Raw genomic sequence first — 17,648 nt, 5'->3', positions numbered from 1 at the left:
CTCCAGTCTCTAGGCTAATCCCCAACAAGACCAGCATCTCCAGTTTATCACCACAACAGATCTGCACCCCCAGGTAACAAGCCTACTTCCTGCCTAACAACCACCAATGCAGAGGGGAGCAGAAATTACATTTATGATATGAATCCTAGCACCAGAAAATTATGTTACAGGCCACAGAAGCTTTCCAATTTGATGCTTGCACACTTACTCCCCACTTGCTGCTTACTATAAAGCCTTGCCGCGATATATGCCCTCCCACCAACAAAACTGTCCTGCGTGATGGTGGATGCTTTGTTGGGGCCCAAGCTAGCTCGAATAAAATAGACCTTGCTGTGAGTTGAATCACATCAGCTCCTGTCTGTTTCAGGAGGATCACTAACACTTCCCTGGTACGACACTTGTCTCAAACACCTGAAGTCACACATATGCCCCTTTCAACCTTCCAAGCAGCTAGGACTCCACTTAGGCCATAACCACACATTTTGACAGACTAAATGGAGCCTTTAGAATCTACATTTCCACTTGAGAAGATTCTATTAGAAGCCTCCTCTTCTGCCTTATATCACAGGTATGTGACACCATTCCAAGGGACTCTTCCCAGTGTCTATAACTCAGTCCTTGCTATGTCCTCAATACTTCAGCCCAAAGCTCAAAAACCTTTGGCCACTGACATTGACTTCTGGACCAAGCAAAGTGTGACTAAACACCAAGAGTTTACACTGTCTGCTGAAAGATTTATCATAAATCCTCTCATTTCTTTGTAGATTTCAAAACCTTTTGAGTATTATAGTAAGTAACTACTTGCTAGTGAGGGAACCATATCTGAGAAGAAATTTAATTTGTGACTTAGGCCATAAGCCACACATTTTGGTAAACTAATTGAAGCTTTTAGAATGTACATTTCAACTTGAGAAAATTATAGTAGAAGTCTCTTCTGCCTTATACCAAAAATGATAACGATTTCTTTAAAAAAAAAAAATGGAACGCTTCACGAATTTGCGTGTCATCCTTGTGCAGGGGTCATGCTAATCTTCTCTGTATCGTTCCAATTTTAGTATATGTGCTGCCAAAATGAGCACGATAATGATTTCTTTCAGTAGTTACTGGGTTGATTGCTCTTTGCTAGACTAAATCCAGTGATTTCTATACAGTAGGCAAGTACTCTGCCAGTGAGCTACATCCCATGTCATGGGTATTTTTTTTTTTTTAATCAGTGGGAATTAGATGCCACTAAAAGAGGCATTGTTTGCTTTCACTTTTTCACTTGGAATGACACTCACAGTCTCTTAAACAGTGGACTACATTAGTGTATATTAAACTGATTTGACATTCAAAATTACAGGAAACACCACTCTAAAATCCCAATAACCCTGTTTTCTGGAACCATCTAGATTTGTTTTCTCTGACTGTGCTAACCTCAAAGAGGATCTTTATTTCCCTGCTTCAGACAGACCATTTTCTTTCTTTTTTTTTTTTAAATTTATTCATTTTATATATGTGAGCATACTTCAGACACCCCAGAAGAGGGCATCAGATCCCATTACAGATGGTTGTGAACTCAGGTTGCTGGGATTTGAACTCAGGACCTCTGGAAGAGCAGTCAGTGCTCTTCACTGCTGAGCCATCTCTCCAGCCCCGATCATTTTCACTCCTTGCCTAACGGAGGCATATTCCTGAAATATATGGAGGCCCTCAGACACTTTGTATCAATATTTCAGAATATTGGAGCTTGAGAGTCAGCTCAGTAGCCCGGCAGTGGTGGCCCACTCCTTTAATCCCAGCACTTGGGAGGCAGAGGCAGGTGGATTTCTGAGTTCGAAGCTAGCCTGGTTTACAAAGTTGAGTTCCAGGACAGCCAGGGCTATACAGAAAAATCCTGTCTCTAAAAACCAAGAGAGAGACAGAGACAGAGACAGAGACAGGGGCAGAGACAGAGACAGAGACAGTCAGCTCAGTGGCTGCTCTTCCAGAGGTCCTGAGTTCAATTCCCAGCAATCATATGGTAGCTCACAACCATCTGTAATGGAATCTAATGTCCTCTTCTGGTAGGCAAGTGCCAGACAGAGCACACATACACATAAAATAAATAAATTTTTAAAAAATATATGTATTTCAGAATATCAACCAAAATCCTAACTTTGGGAAATTAGCACTTAATGGGTCTTGGTAGAGACCAGAGCACAGAACACAGTTGGAACTTTGAATGTAAGATATTTTCCACTCCAACCTCCTCTAGGGGTCTTGAGCTACGCATGTTGGATAGAGTTTGAAGCTGGTAGGACAACAGAAAGAACTGAGCACCCTCATTGACTGCAAGGTTAGCTGCCTCAAGGGACTGCCATCGCTGTCTTCCTGTGCCCTCAGACTAAGGCTCTAAAAATGTTAGAATCCAGACTAACCAAAGTGCAGGACCATTCCCCCCTCTCTCTCTTCCTCTTCCTCCCTCTCCCCCTGGCAATCAGTGATAGCCTGATTACAAGAATCCCTTGGGAGTCTTGGACATGGAACCTCCCTCATTCCTCTGAAACCTATAAAAGGGGATTCCCTACTTGGTCATTTGGCTTGAACACTCCTCAACGTCGCTGCCATGCTCTATTGTCTGTCTGTTCACTGCATTAATAACTTTTAATAAATATTGTATGCTTGGGACATAGATCAGTGTTAAAGTGCTAGCATGCATGAAGCCCTGGTTTCAATCCCCAGAGCTGAAAGGAAAAACAAAACAAAACCACAAAAACCAAAATTGAATTGACTTAATAAATCTCTTATCCAATCTCATTGTCCCCATAAATCTTCAAATCTGAAACATTTCAGAAAAAAATGCTGTGTCTTCAAAGATACGAAGAATTCTCTATTTAGTATGTTTAGGTTTGATATAAACACTTTGGTACGACCAAATACTTAGGGTTACAATAATTAAAACAGTTGACTTTTTATGTATAGTTGAATATATATATGTGTGTGTATAATTATGTATATATATAAACTAGAAATTATATTTTATCCTATTATGAGGAATGCCAGAAAATTAATATTCTAAAAGCCACATGTTAAGTCCCTGTATATCTCTCTTTTGTATTGCTGAGTTTCTGCTTACATTAATTATTGTAATTCCAAGAATTAGCAAACATTTAAAATATATTTGTTTTTGGTTTTGTTTTTTTTGGTATGTGCAACCTTGGAATTAAAAAGACCATGGTCTGTTTGCTGTTGTGTCAACAAAACTTGAAATGTGAGTATGGTTATTTGAATGAGAAATGTCACCTGTGGGATTGTCTCCAGCTGGCAGCACTGTTTATGGAGGAAGCATGCCATATGGGTCCATCTCTGTTTGCTCTCTCTGCTTCATGTTTGTGGTTGAAGGTGTGATTTCTCAGTTTCCTCTTCTGCCACTGTTTCTAGTGCAAAGGTCCTTGTCTTCACAGATAAACGCTAAGGAAAACAGGGATGTCCTTTCAACTGGAAAGATGGATAACCTGTTTTTCCGTCTGGAAGGTGAGTAACAGAGGTGATTGACCTCTGGTGATTTACACTATCTGTAGGGCCAGGTGACATCAAGCTCCCACAAGTGGGATGGAGGTGCCTAATAATCTAGGAACTCTTTGTATTATCTCTATGTTAGTGCTCCACCCTCCCAAGTTCCCACAACCATGACCAGAGGTGGCTAATATTCCAAACGAACTCTACAATATCTGTATGATCAAGACCACACCAGCTCCCTCCCCAGACCCTGATCATAATATATGTAGGCTATCTCTAGAACTCGTCTTCTTAGAAGACGCGGCATGTACTTGGAGTTGAGTTTTCATGTAATTATACCTCTGTATGCACAGGCCATTGTGTTACATGGGAGAAATGTTTTTTCTCTAAATTGTACTGTGCATAAATACGCTTATAATAAACTGCTCAGACTTAAGACTCTAAAACTTTGAACCAACCCAGCTAAGTCCTGTTTAGCCAGATTTCCTCCATACCTCTCCTGGATTGTTTCTTTACCTGCTAAGGCATGTGCAGGAGCCTGCACATGCCACCATGTCTGCTCTTTTGTCTTCCCACCATGATGGACTCTTATCCATAACCATGTGGTCTTGAAACATAAGCAAAAATTAAATTCTGTCTTTCTTAATTTTCTTTGGGTTATTGGGTTGTTTTGTTTTATTTTGTTTGTTGTTTGTTGTTTGTTTGTTTAAGACAGGGTTTCTCTATGAAGCTCTGGCTGTCCTCGAACTCTCTCTGTAGACCAAGCTGGGTTTGAACTCAGAGATCTGCCTGCCTCTACCTTCTGAATGCTGGGATTAAAAGTATGTGCCACTCCCACAGTTTATAGTTTTCTTATTGCAGCAACAGAAACATAGGCCTGATGGCTTGTGGCTCAGGACACTCGAGGAGTTACAGGCATGAGGATTGGTATTTAGGTCAACCTTGGCTGTGTAGTAAGTTTGAGACTACCCTGGGCTATATGAGACACTGTCACCAAACAAAAAGAAGTTTCCGTGGCTGGGTCTTCTTGTCTAGCCTCAGTGCCGGAGGATAAGCCTGGTCCTGCCGTAATTTGGTGTGCCAGGGTTGGGTGATGGTAGTGGTGGGTACCCACTTCTTGGAGGAGAGGGGGAAGGGAGAATGGGAGGAGGAGCTGTAGAGGGGCCTTGGGAGGAGAGTAGGACTGTATTGGGATGTGGAGTAAATAAATAAGTTAATGAAAAAATAAAAATAATTAGATTAAATTGCATTTCTTAAAATTTAGAATATAGCTTAATATTTTAGCAAAGAAATCTAGCACAATCTTGCCTAATTTATATCTTCCATGTCTAATTTGGCACAATTTTAACTTGAGTTTACAGATTAGTGTTTCATTTGTGTATTGTTCAGGTACAAATAAAATGACTGAATTCTATTACTATTGTTTAGTGAAAAGTTGCTTAATTGTGATCAGTGTTTATATAGACGTACAAAAACATTTTATATTAACAGTTTTGATATTGACAAATTTTACACTGTTCTTATTTCTCTGGATTTTATTTTCTTGCTGTATTTTACTTTTTTATTTTTTAAAGATTTATTTATTATATGTAAGTACACTGTAGCTGTCTTCATATACTCCAGAAGAGGGCGTCAGATCTTGTTACAGATGGTTGTAAACCACCATGTGGTTGGTGGGATTTGAACTCAGGACCTTCGGAAGAGCAGTCAGTGCTCTTAACCGCTCAGCCATCTCTCCAGCTCTCTTGCTGTATTTTGATGGCAACAACTTATAGTCAATGCACACATCCATGTGTGTACATCTTGCCATTTTGTGACCTTAGTAACTATTTCCATCATATTGCTCTTATTATCTGAATGCAGATATTGAAGCATTCCTTTTGTAAAATTCAAAATGTTGTCTTCAGATCTGATTATTTTAAACTAATAAATTTTACTAAATGCTCTCTATGGGCCTAGAAAATAATCAGACGTTTTCTTCTAAACACTTTGCTCACGGGATGAATGTGTGTTTCTTACAGAAAAACAGCTTGTACTACTTAAATAAAGTTTTACTGCTCATGCCTACCAATCCCAGATCCAGTTGAGTTAGCCTACCCCAACATGAACCCCATCTATTATCTTCTGCATGTAAAAGGGTCACAGGTCCAAAGCTGCAGGATTTCCATAACACAGGTCAGTAACAGGATATACAGAGGAGTCCTGGTGAAGATCCAGGATAGTGTAGTGGAAGCCAGAGACCTAGGAAAGCAGCACATTGTTAACCACTGCACCACCTTTTCAGCTCAAGCATTCCTCAATTAAATGTCCATACACTAAAGTCTCTGCAAGGCCTCTGTTTTTTGTCAGCTTGACACAAACCTAGACATAGTGGGGAAAGAAGCCTTAATTAAGAAAAATCCCCTATCAGACTGTAGGCAAGCCTAGCAGTGTTTTCCTGATTACTGACTGGTGAAGGACAGACAGCTCAGTTCACTGTGGTTGGAGCCAGTCATGAGAGGGTAGGTATTGGTAGAGGAGACAACTTCCTGAACAGAGCACCAATAGCTCAGGCTCTAAGATCAACAATGAATAAATGGGACCTCATGAAACTGAAAAGCTTCTATAAAGCAAAGGACACTGTCAACAGGACAAAATGGCAGCCTACAGATTGGGAAAAAAAGTCTTCACTAACCTTACATCTGACAGATGACTAATATTCATAATATATAAAGAACTCAAGAAGTTTTACTTCAAAAATTCAAATAACCCAATTAAAATATGAAGTACACACACAAAAAAAATATGAAGTACAGAGCTAAACAGAAAATTCTCAACAGAGAGATCTTGAATGGCTGAAAACCACTGAAAAAAACATTCAATATACTTAGTCATCAGGGAAATGCAAATCAAAATGACCCTGAGATTCCATCTTACTCCAATCAGAGTGACTAAGATCAAAAACTCAAGTGACAGCAGATGCTGGGAAGTATGTGGAAAAAGAGGCACACTCCTCCATTGCTGGTGGGATTGCAAATTTGTACAGCCACTCGGAAATCTGGCAGTTTCTCAGAAAAATGGAAATAGTTCTACCTGAAGACCAAGCTGTACTGCTCCTGGGCATATACCAAAAAGATACTTCACCATACCACAAGGACATGTGCTCCACTATGTTCATAGCAGCTTTACTTGTAATAGCCAGAAACTGGAAGCAACCCAGATGCCCATCAACCAAAGAATGGATAAAGACAATGTGGTTCATTTACACAATGGAATACTATTCAGCAATTAAAAACAAGGACATCATGAATTTTGCAAGCAAATGGATGGAACTAAAAAAATATCATCTTATGTGAGAACAAAAGAACATGCATGGCATGTATTCACTGATAAATGAACATTATCCATAAATACAGGATACCCACATTATACTACACAGACCCAAAGGAGTAAAACAAGACCCAAAGGAGGATACTTGAGTCTCACTTAGAGGGGAAATAAAATAGTTATAGGAGACAGATGGAGGAAGGGTGAGAGAGAGGATGGGGAAAAGAATGAGGTTCAAGATCATGTGTGGGGAGAGACTGGAGAGAAGACGAGAGGGCCAGGAGAATGAATGGAAATCTATAGCTACACAGGTGCTGGGGGATGAGGAGAATCTCTAGGAAGTCTCCACAAAGATAGATGAGAGAGCCTCCCAGGAGTCAATGCAGGTGACCTTAGCTGAGATGTCTACCAGTGGGGACATGGTACCTGAAGAGGGCACCTCCTGTAGCCAGGCAGGACCCCTAGTAGAGGGTTAAAGGCACCAACTCCCCACAAAACTTTCAACCCAAAAGAAATACAGGGCAAAGATGGAACAGAAAACTGAAGGAATAGCCAACCAATAACTGGCCCAACACGAGACGCATCCCATGGGCAAGAACCAATCCCTGACACTTTTCATAATATTCTGTTATGTTTGCACATAGGGGATAGGAACTCCACAGGAAGACCAACAGAGTCAACTAACCTGGAACCTTGGGGTTCTCAGAGACTGAACCACTAACCAAAGAGCATACACGGGCTGAACCAAGGACCCCAGCACATATGTAGTAGACACACAGCTCAGTGTCTATATGGGTCCCCCAACAAGTGGAGTGGGGGTTATCCCTAAAGCTGTAGCCTGACTGTGGAATCTGTCCCAACAGGGCTGCCTTGTCTGGCCTCTGTGGGAGAGGATGTGCCTAACCCTGCAGAAACTTGATGTGCCAGTATGGAAGGATACCCAGTGGGGCCCCACCCTCTCAGAGAAAAAAGGGGAGGGGAGGGACTCTGTGAGGGGGAGACAGGGAAGGGCAAGGCAACGTTTGGGATGAAAATAAATAAACTTTAAGGAAAAAAAGAAAAATGTTATTAATGACAGTACAATAAGTCTACAGGCCAGTAAGACAGCCATGTGTTATCATTATCCGGTACTAAGTTATATACATACATGACTGGTAGTGTGATGCTGTTTATTCCAGAATCACCATACCAGCAATAAACCACTGCATCACAAGACTGTGGCTGCTACAATGTCACTAGGAAACGGAAATGTTTGAGCCACATTATAGTTCTGTAAAATTACCATTAGTAGTCAGAGATCATTGTTGACTGAAAACTCATTATAATTCACATGGCTTAATACAATGTATGCACAGTTATGTCTAAAACAAAAAAAAAATAACGAAGAGCCCAATCAGTCACTATAGTTATCCTGTCCTCCCTAAGGGACAGCTGTAATTGAGTGGTCAGAGCAATGCTGTCTGTGACTTGAGCCTTGGGAAATGATTAACAAGGAAACCTGGTCCTAATCATTGTCCAAGATATTTTGACTTCCCCGTTCAAGGACTGGATTTCATCTTTCTTGCAAAGCAGTCAGTTAGCGCAATACTGTTTTGTGGATGATACAAACCCCAGTACAGTACAGCAGAAGCATGAAGGCCAAGTTGACTACCCATGAGAAGAGCTTACTTTGGAAGTGTCTTCAGGAGATTGGCCGTTTTACTATAAACAGTAAGTGGAACTGTCTTTCTCTGGGGGAGACTTCACAGAAAGGTTTTGATAGAAGGCATTGAGACAGAGATTGTTCCTTGAGGCCACAAGACTTATTTAATGTCTGTATCATCTGCAGGCGCATTTCTCAGTTATTCTTTAATTTTGTCACGAAACACTGACATTGGCTGCCCTCTTACATTTTATTTTTCACAAAGTCCTCAAAGTCATCTTCAATCTACATTTGTCTTCTTACTTTTGGAGCAGAGAGGCATCATGAGATGGACTTGCCAGGCACTTGAGCACAAGACCATTGGGGCACTCAAGAATGGCGTGTCGCGGGGTCGGTGAGGGATATGGCATTTTGGAGCACCTAAAAACAGAAACTTTTGGGAAAGGGGAAAAAGGGAAGGGGGAAGGACAAAGAGGGAAGGGGGGAGGGGGAGGGGAAAGAGGGAAGGGGATGGATAAAGAGGGAAGAGGGAAGAGGAAAGAGGGAAGGGGGAAGGGGAGAGGGGGAAGGGGGAAGGGAAGGGGAAAGAGGGAAGGGGGAAGAGGGAAGGGGGAAAGGGAGGGAGTGTCTTGCACTCTGTGGATCCGGGGTAGGAGTAAGAGGCTGTGGGGGAGGTGTAGAGGAAAGGCATTGTCCTGTTTGCCTTTAGGTGCTGTGATAAACATCAGGACCAAAAGCAATTTGGGGAGGAGAGGGTGATTTCTTCTTACAAGATACAGTCAGTTATCTGAGGAAGCCAGGATGGCAGCACCTGGCTGGCTCCAGGAAATGGAGCAGAGACCACAGAAGAATGCTGACTTCTGGCTTGCTCAGCTGCTTTTCTTATACATCCCAGGCTACCTGCTCAGCAAGAGTACTGCCCACTGTAGGCTCTGCCCTCCTACATCAGTTAGCAATTTAAAAAGTGGCCTCTCAATGTTTTACCCAGGGAAGAGCACAGCAATTGGTTATCTTATACCAAATAATCAGCCCTGAAAACATACAAACAAGTAACATTATGCAGACTGAGCAGGCTACATATAAATAACATATAATAAACATACAATAAGGGCTGGTGAGATGGCTCTGCAGATAAGAGCACCAACTGTTCTTCTAAAAGTCCTGAGTTCAAATACCAGCAACCACATGGTGGCTCACAACCACCCATAATAAGATCTGACGCCCTCTTCTGGTGTGTCTGAAGACAGCTACAGTGTACTTATTTATAATAATAAATCTTTGGGCCAGAGTGAGCAGGGACTGAGCAAACGGGTCTACCAGAGCGAGCAGGGTTGACTGAAGTTCAATTCCCAATGACCAGATGAAGGCTCACAACTATCTGTACAGCTACAGTTTATACTTATATACATAAAATAAATAAATCTTTAAAAAAATAAACATACAATAAATAAATAACATAATAACTGAGCAGGATACATATAAAAAATAATGAAAAAGAAAGGTAGTCTTTGAAAGGCAGTAAGGAGGGGTACATTGGAAAGTTTGGAGAAAGGGAGGGGGAGAAATGATGTCATTATATTATAATCTCAAGAATAAAAGAAATAATTAAAAAAAATTGCATCACAGATGTGGCCATTGGCCAATCAGATGGAGGCAATTCTTCAATTAAGGGTCTGTCTTCTGAGATGAATTGACAAATGAAGCTAAGCTATGGCAGACACCTTTGACTCATTCATTGTGTAAGGCAGGTATGTATGTCTTATCTCTTTGCTGTTCTCAATTTTGAAGTTCTTTGGTACCTGTCATTCTCCATGAATCTTGACATCTAGGGCTGTGGTTCTCAATTTTCCTAGTTCTGTGACCCTTTAATACAGTTCTTCATGCTGTGGTGACCCCTAACCATAAAGCTGTTTCCATTGCTATTTTGTTAACTGTAATTTTGGTAATGTTATACATTGTAATGTAAATATCTGATATGCAGGGTGGTCTCAGGTGACCCCCATGGAATGGTCATATGACCCCAAAAGGTTGTACCTACAAGTTGAGAACTGCTGACCTGGGGAGTCTACTTTACAGACTCAGACAGGCTGTTGACCCCTTCTACTGGCAGGGAGGATCCCAGAATCCACTGTGAGGATTGGCTACTGGAGATAAAGAGAGCAAGAAAAACAGTTGTGCCTGAGGGATTTAGCATTTCTTTCCTGAAATCTGGAATATCTAGGGCCCCTGTCACAGACTCAAACATCCTACACCTGGTAAGACGTCTGATAGTATCTGAAAGATTTCAGGAATGTGGTCCAGCAAGCTCCAGCACAAACCTAATTTCTGGGAATTCCTCAGACTTGCTCACTGCAGGTAATCCTGAGGAATGTTCTAGGCAAGGAATAGCTAAAGCTTCATTCTTTGCATACCTAGAAAGAATGAACACCTGCCTGGTATCTCTCTTAGCACCCGCCTGCCTCCAAAGTGAGGGGGGAAACCAATGTATATAGAAAATGATTTAGACACTTTTGTGAAAGATAAAGCATACACGGAAATTGCTCAATTCCCAGGATTCCCAGATGGGGCAGTCTCTGTATTGTCCTTCCTTCAGTCTCTTCTCTATACTGTCTCTGCAACTCCTTCCATGGCTACTTTAATCCCCCTTCTAAGAAGGATCGAAGTATCCACACTTTGGTCTTCCTTCTTCTTGAGATTTTTGTGGTTTGTGGATTGTATCTTAGGTATTCTGAGTTTCTGGGCTAATGTCAACTTATCAGAGAATGCATACATACCATGTGTGTTCTTTTGTGATTGGGTCACCTCACTCAGGATGATATCCTCCAGATCCATCCATTTCCCTAAGAATTTTCTGTATCCATCCCTCTGTTGAAGAACATCAGTGTTCTTTCCAGCTTCTGGCTATTATAAATAAGGCTGCTATGAACATAGTGGAGTATGTGTCCTTATTACATGTTGGAGCATCTTCTGGATATATGCTCAGAAGTGATATTGCTGGATCCTCCGGTAGCACTATGTCCAACTTTCTGAGGAACCGCCAAACTGATTTCCAGAGTGGTTGTACCAGCTTGCAATCCCACCAGCAATGCAGTAATGTTCCTCTTTCTCCACAACCTCTCCAGCATCTGCTGTCACCTGAGTTTTTGATCCTAGCTATTCTGACTGGTGTGAGGTGAAATCTCAGGGTTGTTTTGATTTGCATTTCCCTGATGACTAAGGATGTTGAACATTTCTTTAGGTGCTTCTCAGTCATTCGGTATTCCTATGTTGAGAATTCTTTGTTTAGCTATGTACCCCATTTTTTAATAGGGTTACTTGGTTCTCTGGAATCTAACTTATTGGGTTCTTTGTATATATTTGATATCAGCCCTCTATCAGATGTAAGATTGGTAAAGATCTTTCCCCAATTTGTTGGTTGCCATTTTGTCCTATTGACAGTCTCCTTTGCCTTACAGAAGCTTTGCAATTCTATGAGATCCCATTTGTCAATTCTTGATCTTAGAGCATAAGCTATTGGTGTTCTGTTCAGGAAATATTTCCCTGTGCCCATGTACTCAAGGCTCTTCCCTGCCACGCACACTCGTCTACTCCAGTCACATCCATAATATCGGGGATAAAATCCTGATAAAGGATAAGAGGCAATAAGACTTCAAAAGGAGATCTGTGCCTCCTGGATTTCAGACAGTCGCTGGTATCTCCTAACTCAGACGTGTTCCAGATCAGTCTTTCCAATCATCAACACTATGCCTCATAATTAGGCATAAAGCTACCCCAAGTAATGATTTGTAAATGGTTAAGATTGGGCATTGTCTCCTGGCCAACACAATGTTTCCAACTATCCTTGTTTAATGTTTTATGTACTAGAGAGTAATTGAAGGGTTTCCCTCACTCTAGGACATTAGCTTAAAGTGTTAGGTCGGGATTCCCCTCTGCCTGCCTCCAGCAAGAACCAGAGAATTAGCATAAGGATACCTCAACAGAGAGGGCTCCACCCCTCTTCCTCCTGTTTCACACCTGCATGTTGGGGTCGTTTTTTGCCTACTTGACTCCAGTCTAACACTAGGACTGGAAGAAGAAGGACTTGGACTCACATGCAGGACTAGCACTAGAACTTAGATGGGCTAGGACTCAGATTCATGTGATCCGCACTCCCCCAGGCCCAGAGCGCTTGGGCCTGGGGGGATGCAGCACCAGTTCAGAGGAGATAAAGCTCCTGCTTTAGACCCAGTATGTTTCAGATAGCCTCAGATGTACCTCAACTGTTGAGCTGCCAGATTTTTCATTTCTCTTTTAAAATGATTGTAAAAGCCTCATGTCATTTTTAAAGAAATACACTCAGATCTTACACCACTCGTGTGTAGTCTGTTTGTCAAAGCCGAATCCCGTGCCCACCTGGCCAGAACCCCCTAGTCCCGCGGAACAAGGGACCCCCATAAGAAATACCGGTCCGCGGCACTTCCCCACTTTCTTTTCTATTAGTTTGAGTGTATCAGGTTTTATGTGGAGGTCCTTGATCCACTTGGATTTGAGCTTTGTACAAGGAGATAAGCATGAAGCAATTTTCATCTTCTACCTGCTAACTGCCAGTTGAGCCAGCACCATTTGTTGAAAATGCTGTCTTTTTTCCACAGGATGGTTGTAGCTCCTTTATCAAAGATCAAGTGACCATAGGTGTGTGGGTTCATTTCTGGGTCTTCAGTTCTATTCCATTGATCTACCTGCCTGTCACTGTACCAACACCAATACCATGCAATTTTTAATCATAATTGCTCTGTAGTACAGCTTGAGATCAGGGATGGTGATTCCACCAGATGTTCTTTTATTGTTGAAAATAGTTTTCCCTATGCTTTTGTGCTAGGTTTTTTTGTTATTCCAGATGAATTTGCAAATTGATTTTTTTAACTCTGTGAAGAATTGAGTTAGAATTTTGATGGGGATTGTATTGAATTTGTAGATTGCTTTCGGCAAGATTTGAGCTCAGATTTTAAATTTAAGCTTATTTTAATTTAATTTATTAATTAATTAAGCTTAATTTACATTTATTTAAATATAATATAATAAAATATAATATATGTATACATGTTGAAGGTTTCTTTTAAAAGATTTATTTATTTATTATATGTAAGTACACTGTAGCTGTCTTCAGACACATCAGAAGAGAACATCAGATCTCATTACAGATAATTGTGAGCCACCATGTGGTTGCTGGGATTTGAACTCAGGACCTGCGGAAGAGCAGTTGATGCTCCTAATGGCTGATCCATTCTCCAGTCTGTGTTGAAGGGTTTTTTTTTGGGGGGGGGTGTTGTTGTTTTTTCTAGACAGGGTTTATCTGTGTTGCCCTGGCTGTCCTGGAACTCACTCTGTAGACCAGGCTGGCCTGGAACTCAGAGATCTGCCTGCCTCTGCCTCCCAAGTGCTGGGATTAAGCATGCGCCACCACTGCTCGGCCGTGTTGAAGGATTTTTTAAAGGTACATAATTAACAGTATGATTCCCTGTGACTTTCTAGACACCCTCATTGTTGATATAGCCTCTTCCCTCTTTCTTTTCTATTTACCTTCCTCCTCACCAAAAAGCCTCCTTTTACATTTCCCTAATAAGATCTCCTGCACCCTGCTATAGCCTCTCTATTACTCTCCAGTGTCCTGTCCTAGCAACAGTCTCTTTTTTCCTTCCTGGTTTCTGTCGTTACTACAGGTTGCACACACACATCTGAAGATTTGCAGTTAGGTGTTTCTGATGAGACAGAACATGTACCATTTGTCTTTCTGTGTCTGGGTTACAATGCTCAGTATGATATTTTCATGCTCCAGCAATGTACCTGAAAAGTTCATGATTTCATTTTTCTTTATAGCTCTATAGTATTCCATAGTACATATTACCATAATGTCACCATGAACTCATAATGAAAATTCATTATGATTACATTGCATATGTACCACAATTACATTATCAATTGTAAGACTTTTAGGTTGTCTCCATTTCATAGCTATTATGAATAGCGCAGTAATGAACATTTGGTTGAGCAAGTATCTATGAAGTCGGGTTCTGAGTCCTTTGGGCATAAACTACAAAGTGGTTATAACTGTGTCATTGAATAGATTTATTTTTAGCTTTTTGATATATCTCCATACTGATATCTACTAAAAATACCAGTTTATGATCCCATTAACAATGAAGAATGGTTCCCTTTTCTCTGCATATGCCCAGCCCTTGTGGTTAGTTGTTCTGTTTTTAAAAACAGTTTAGTCTGAGTACCTGCTAGGACATGCACAATCCCATTTGTAATAGACAAATGATTTCGATGTTACTGCAACATCGAAGAGGACTTGGTTGTTTAAACAGATCAATGGCCAGCGCTGACAACGAAAAAGCAAACATATCCCCAGTTACTGAGTTTGTCTTATTACTCTTAACCGTCTTCAACAGTTCAAGCTGTAATTTAGAGCCGTAGATACCATGAGGACTTGACCGAGTGCTAAGTTTAACCTCAAAATCAATAGGGCTACTCTACCAATCAATTTCATCTCTGTGAAACTAATTAATCTTAACTATGAAGTTTCTGGTTCACTCTATGCAGCCCCTTTTAATTCTCCCAACATCAATGTCTGCACCATAGAGCTAACTTAACCTGAGTACATTCTTTGGGTAACATGGTCTAATCCATCTCCATTCTGCCTTCTTTTCTTTCACAAAGTGAGATGTGTCCAGGAGCTCCCAGCACATTAGGATGCAGGATGCACTGCTTCATAATTGCTCCTCCTGAATTTGTAGCAGATAAGCCTAAAAGCTGCCCTCTCTTCCTATCCATCCTTTCTCCCTCTCTCACACCTAGGCTGTCAATAAACTTCTTTTCTGTTCCTGTCTATACCATCTATATTAGTTACTATTTTTGTTGCTGTCACCAGGTACCTGACAAAGGGGCAGCTTAAAAGGAAAGCAATGCTGATTTGGGGTTACAGTTTGAGGGTGTAGTCCATCAGGGTTGTGAGGGCAACATCCTATGGCAGCAGGTACATGAAGCATCTAGTCATAACACATCCACAGTCAGGGAGCAGACTCATCTCCCATTTTCTATTTTCTTCCTTATATAGCTCCAAACTATGGGAATGATGGCTCCTATATTTACTTCAGATTGTTCTGCTTCAATTAATACGATATAGAAAGCTGCTCACAGGCAGGCCCAGAGAGAGGTATCCTAGCTAAGTATAGATCCCTTTGAGTTGACAATGACCATCAGTGTTAACCACCACCTTGTTAATCTAGAAGCCAAATGCCACTTGTAAGTCGAACTTTCCAGTCCTTATCCCCATAAGCTCAAGGCCATCTCATAATGCAAAATGTATTCAGTCCAACTTCAAAAGTCCCCATGGTCTTTAACAGTTCCAACACTGTTTAAGCCCCCCAAGTCCAAGTATCTCCTGATACTCAAGGGAATGTCTTACCTGTGAATAACTATAAAATAACACAACACAAAACAAAACAAAAAAAAACCCCTGCAAATATCCAATAGACAGTTTCAGAGAATAAGCATTCCCAGTTTAACGGGGAACAATAGAATACATAGCTTGGGCCAAACTCAGCTGGGTAAATGCCAAGTCTTTCAGCTCTGTTTCCTATCTAGCATGTGAGACTTATGGTGTACTGCTTCAGGTTCCAAAAATGTCAGGTAGCCACATACCTGCAGTTAAGATGCCTGCAGCATAGACAACCTCTTTCTTGGGCTGGTTCCATCCTTACAAGCAGGTGTCTTCAGTGGATAGTCCATGGTTCTAGCATCTCCAATATCATGGTGTCTCCACCGTGATTTTGGCTTCAGCATCCCTGATAAACACAATGGCTTTACTGGAGGGACTCCAGCTCTGTGCGAGCAATAAGAACAGGGTCCAAAGCCAGCAGACTACCACTCAAACTTAAATGTCTCAGCAAGGCAAACTTTACTTCTGTACAGAAGTGTGCCTGGCTACAAAGAGCTGGAGATCAAGGGCACAGGGTCATGATGGCCATGTATCCCTAGTACAAGAGGGAACTTGGCAGTTCCTTGTTGGCTGGGATCCAGTCTCAAAATCTGTATTTAGTTGGCAATCTTGAAGATTGGCAGAAAAGGAAAATGAAAAGAGGGTGTAGGGAAAAGGGGGCCATCACAAACATTCCAGGACACACAGCAATGCGCTTGAATTTTAGACATGTGGATCTTTTGATTGGATCAGATTTGGCTGAACACACCCAAATTTCATAACAAAGGAACAGGGTAGATGTGAAGGAAAACAGACATACAAAGGTTAGATTTAATTGACAAAGATGGCTAGGTTTATCACAGCCTCTGCCCCATGTTAATTACACATTCTTCTTTCAAGTTCCCTCAATGGGTGCTAAGTCTACTTTTCCTTAGTGTCTTTTTTTTTTTTTTTTTTTTTTTTTTTTTTGAGACAGGGTTTCTCTGTATTGCCCTGGCTGTCCTGGAACTCACTCTGTAGACCAGGCTGGCCTCAAACCCTGAGTGTCTTTTTTAAAAGGCTCTATAGGTATGGATTTGATTGACAGTAGCTGTTTTCTTTTAGCCTCTGGACTAAGCCTCTAATGCAGGGCATTAAACAACAGTCTATTAGAATCATAGCTACAGTTATTTTAATTAAAGATGTTAGAGAAGTAATCATTCCTCTTGCATTTACCCAACCACTGTTCCATTAAGTTAGTGTGAGGGTTGTCTGCTCCTGAGTTTTTTTCATTAGAGCAAGTATTAAAACTTTGGAGAGCCCTGGTAATGGTCCCATCTGGAGCTCCATTGATAGAACTGAAGTGTGATATTGTCCCCCCATAATTATGTAAACTCTATTTTTTTCATCCAAAATCATGTCTAATGTTAATTTGTCCTCCCCAATCATCTTACTAGTGGGGGCTCAATTGTTCACCTGTCACCTTGATAGCATCTTGGGCTTAACTGAAAAAAACTTTGTTGTTTGTAATAAACATAGTGGCTCAACAATTTTGTTAGCAATCTATCATCAGAACAAAGCTGACTTGAAATTGGCAACTTTGTTTTAGAGCATTGGAGTTGTTTGTGACTCCCCAGGGACTCTTACAGAATCTCTTTGAGAGACAGGCCCTCCTGGCCCTAGTTACACTGCCCATTGGAATCAGTTGCTCTCTTCACATAGAGAGACTGCAGGTCGTGGTGACTTTTTTTTTTTTCTGGACTTTTTTTTTATTAGATATTT

General features: G+C 41.1%; 1 non-coding gene across 1 annotated transcript; it reads right to left on the bottom strand.

Moving 5' to 3' along the window:
* Positions 1-972: 972 nt before the first annotated feature.
* On the bottom strand, positions 973-1,079 carry LOC116089703. The gene has a single exon (XR_004118449.1). It is a non-coding gene; the product is annotated as a U6 spliceosomal RNA (small nuclear RNA).
* Positions 1,080-17,648: the final 16,569 nt, after the last annotated feature.

This window comes from Mastomys coucha, unplaced genomic scaffold (genome assembly GCF_008632895.1).
Source record: "Mastomys coucha isolate ucsf_1 unplaced genomic scaffold, UCSF_Mcou_1 pScaffold14, whole genome shotgun sequence".
In the NCBI taxonomy this organism is placed as follows: domain Eukaryota; kingdom Metazoa; phylum Chordata; class Mammalia; order Rodentia; family Muridae; genus Mastomys; species Mastomys coucha.
Note: the sequence above shows the minus strand (reverse complement) of the source record. Positions and strands in the feature narration are given on the sequence as shown.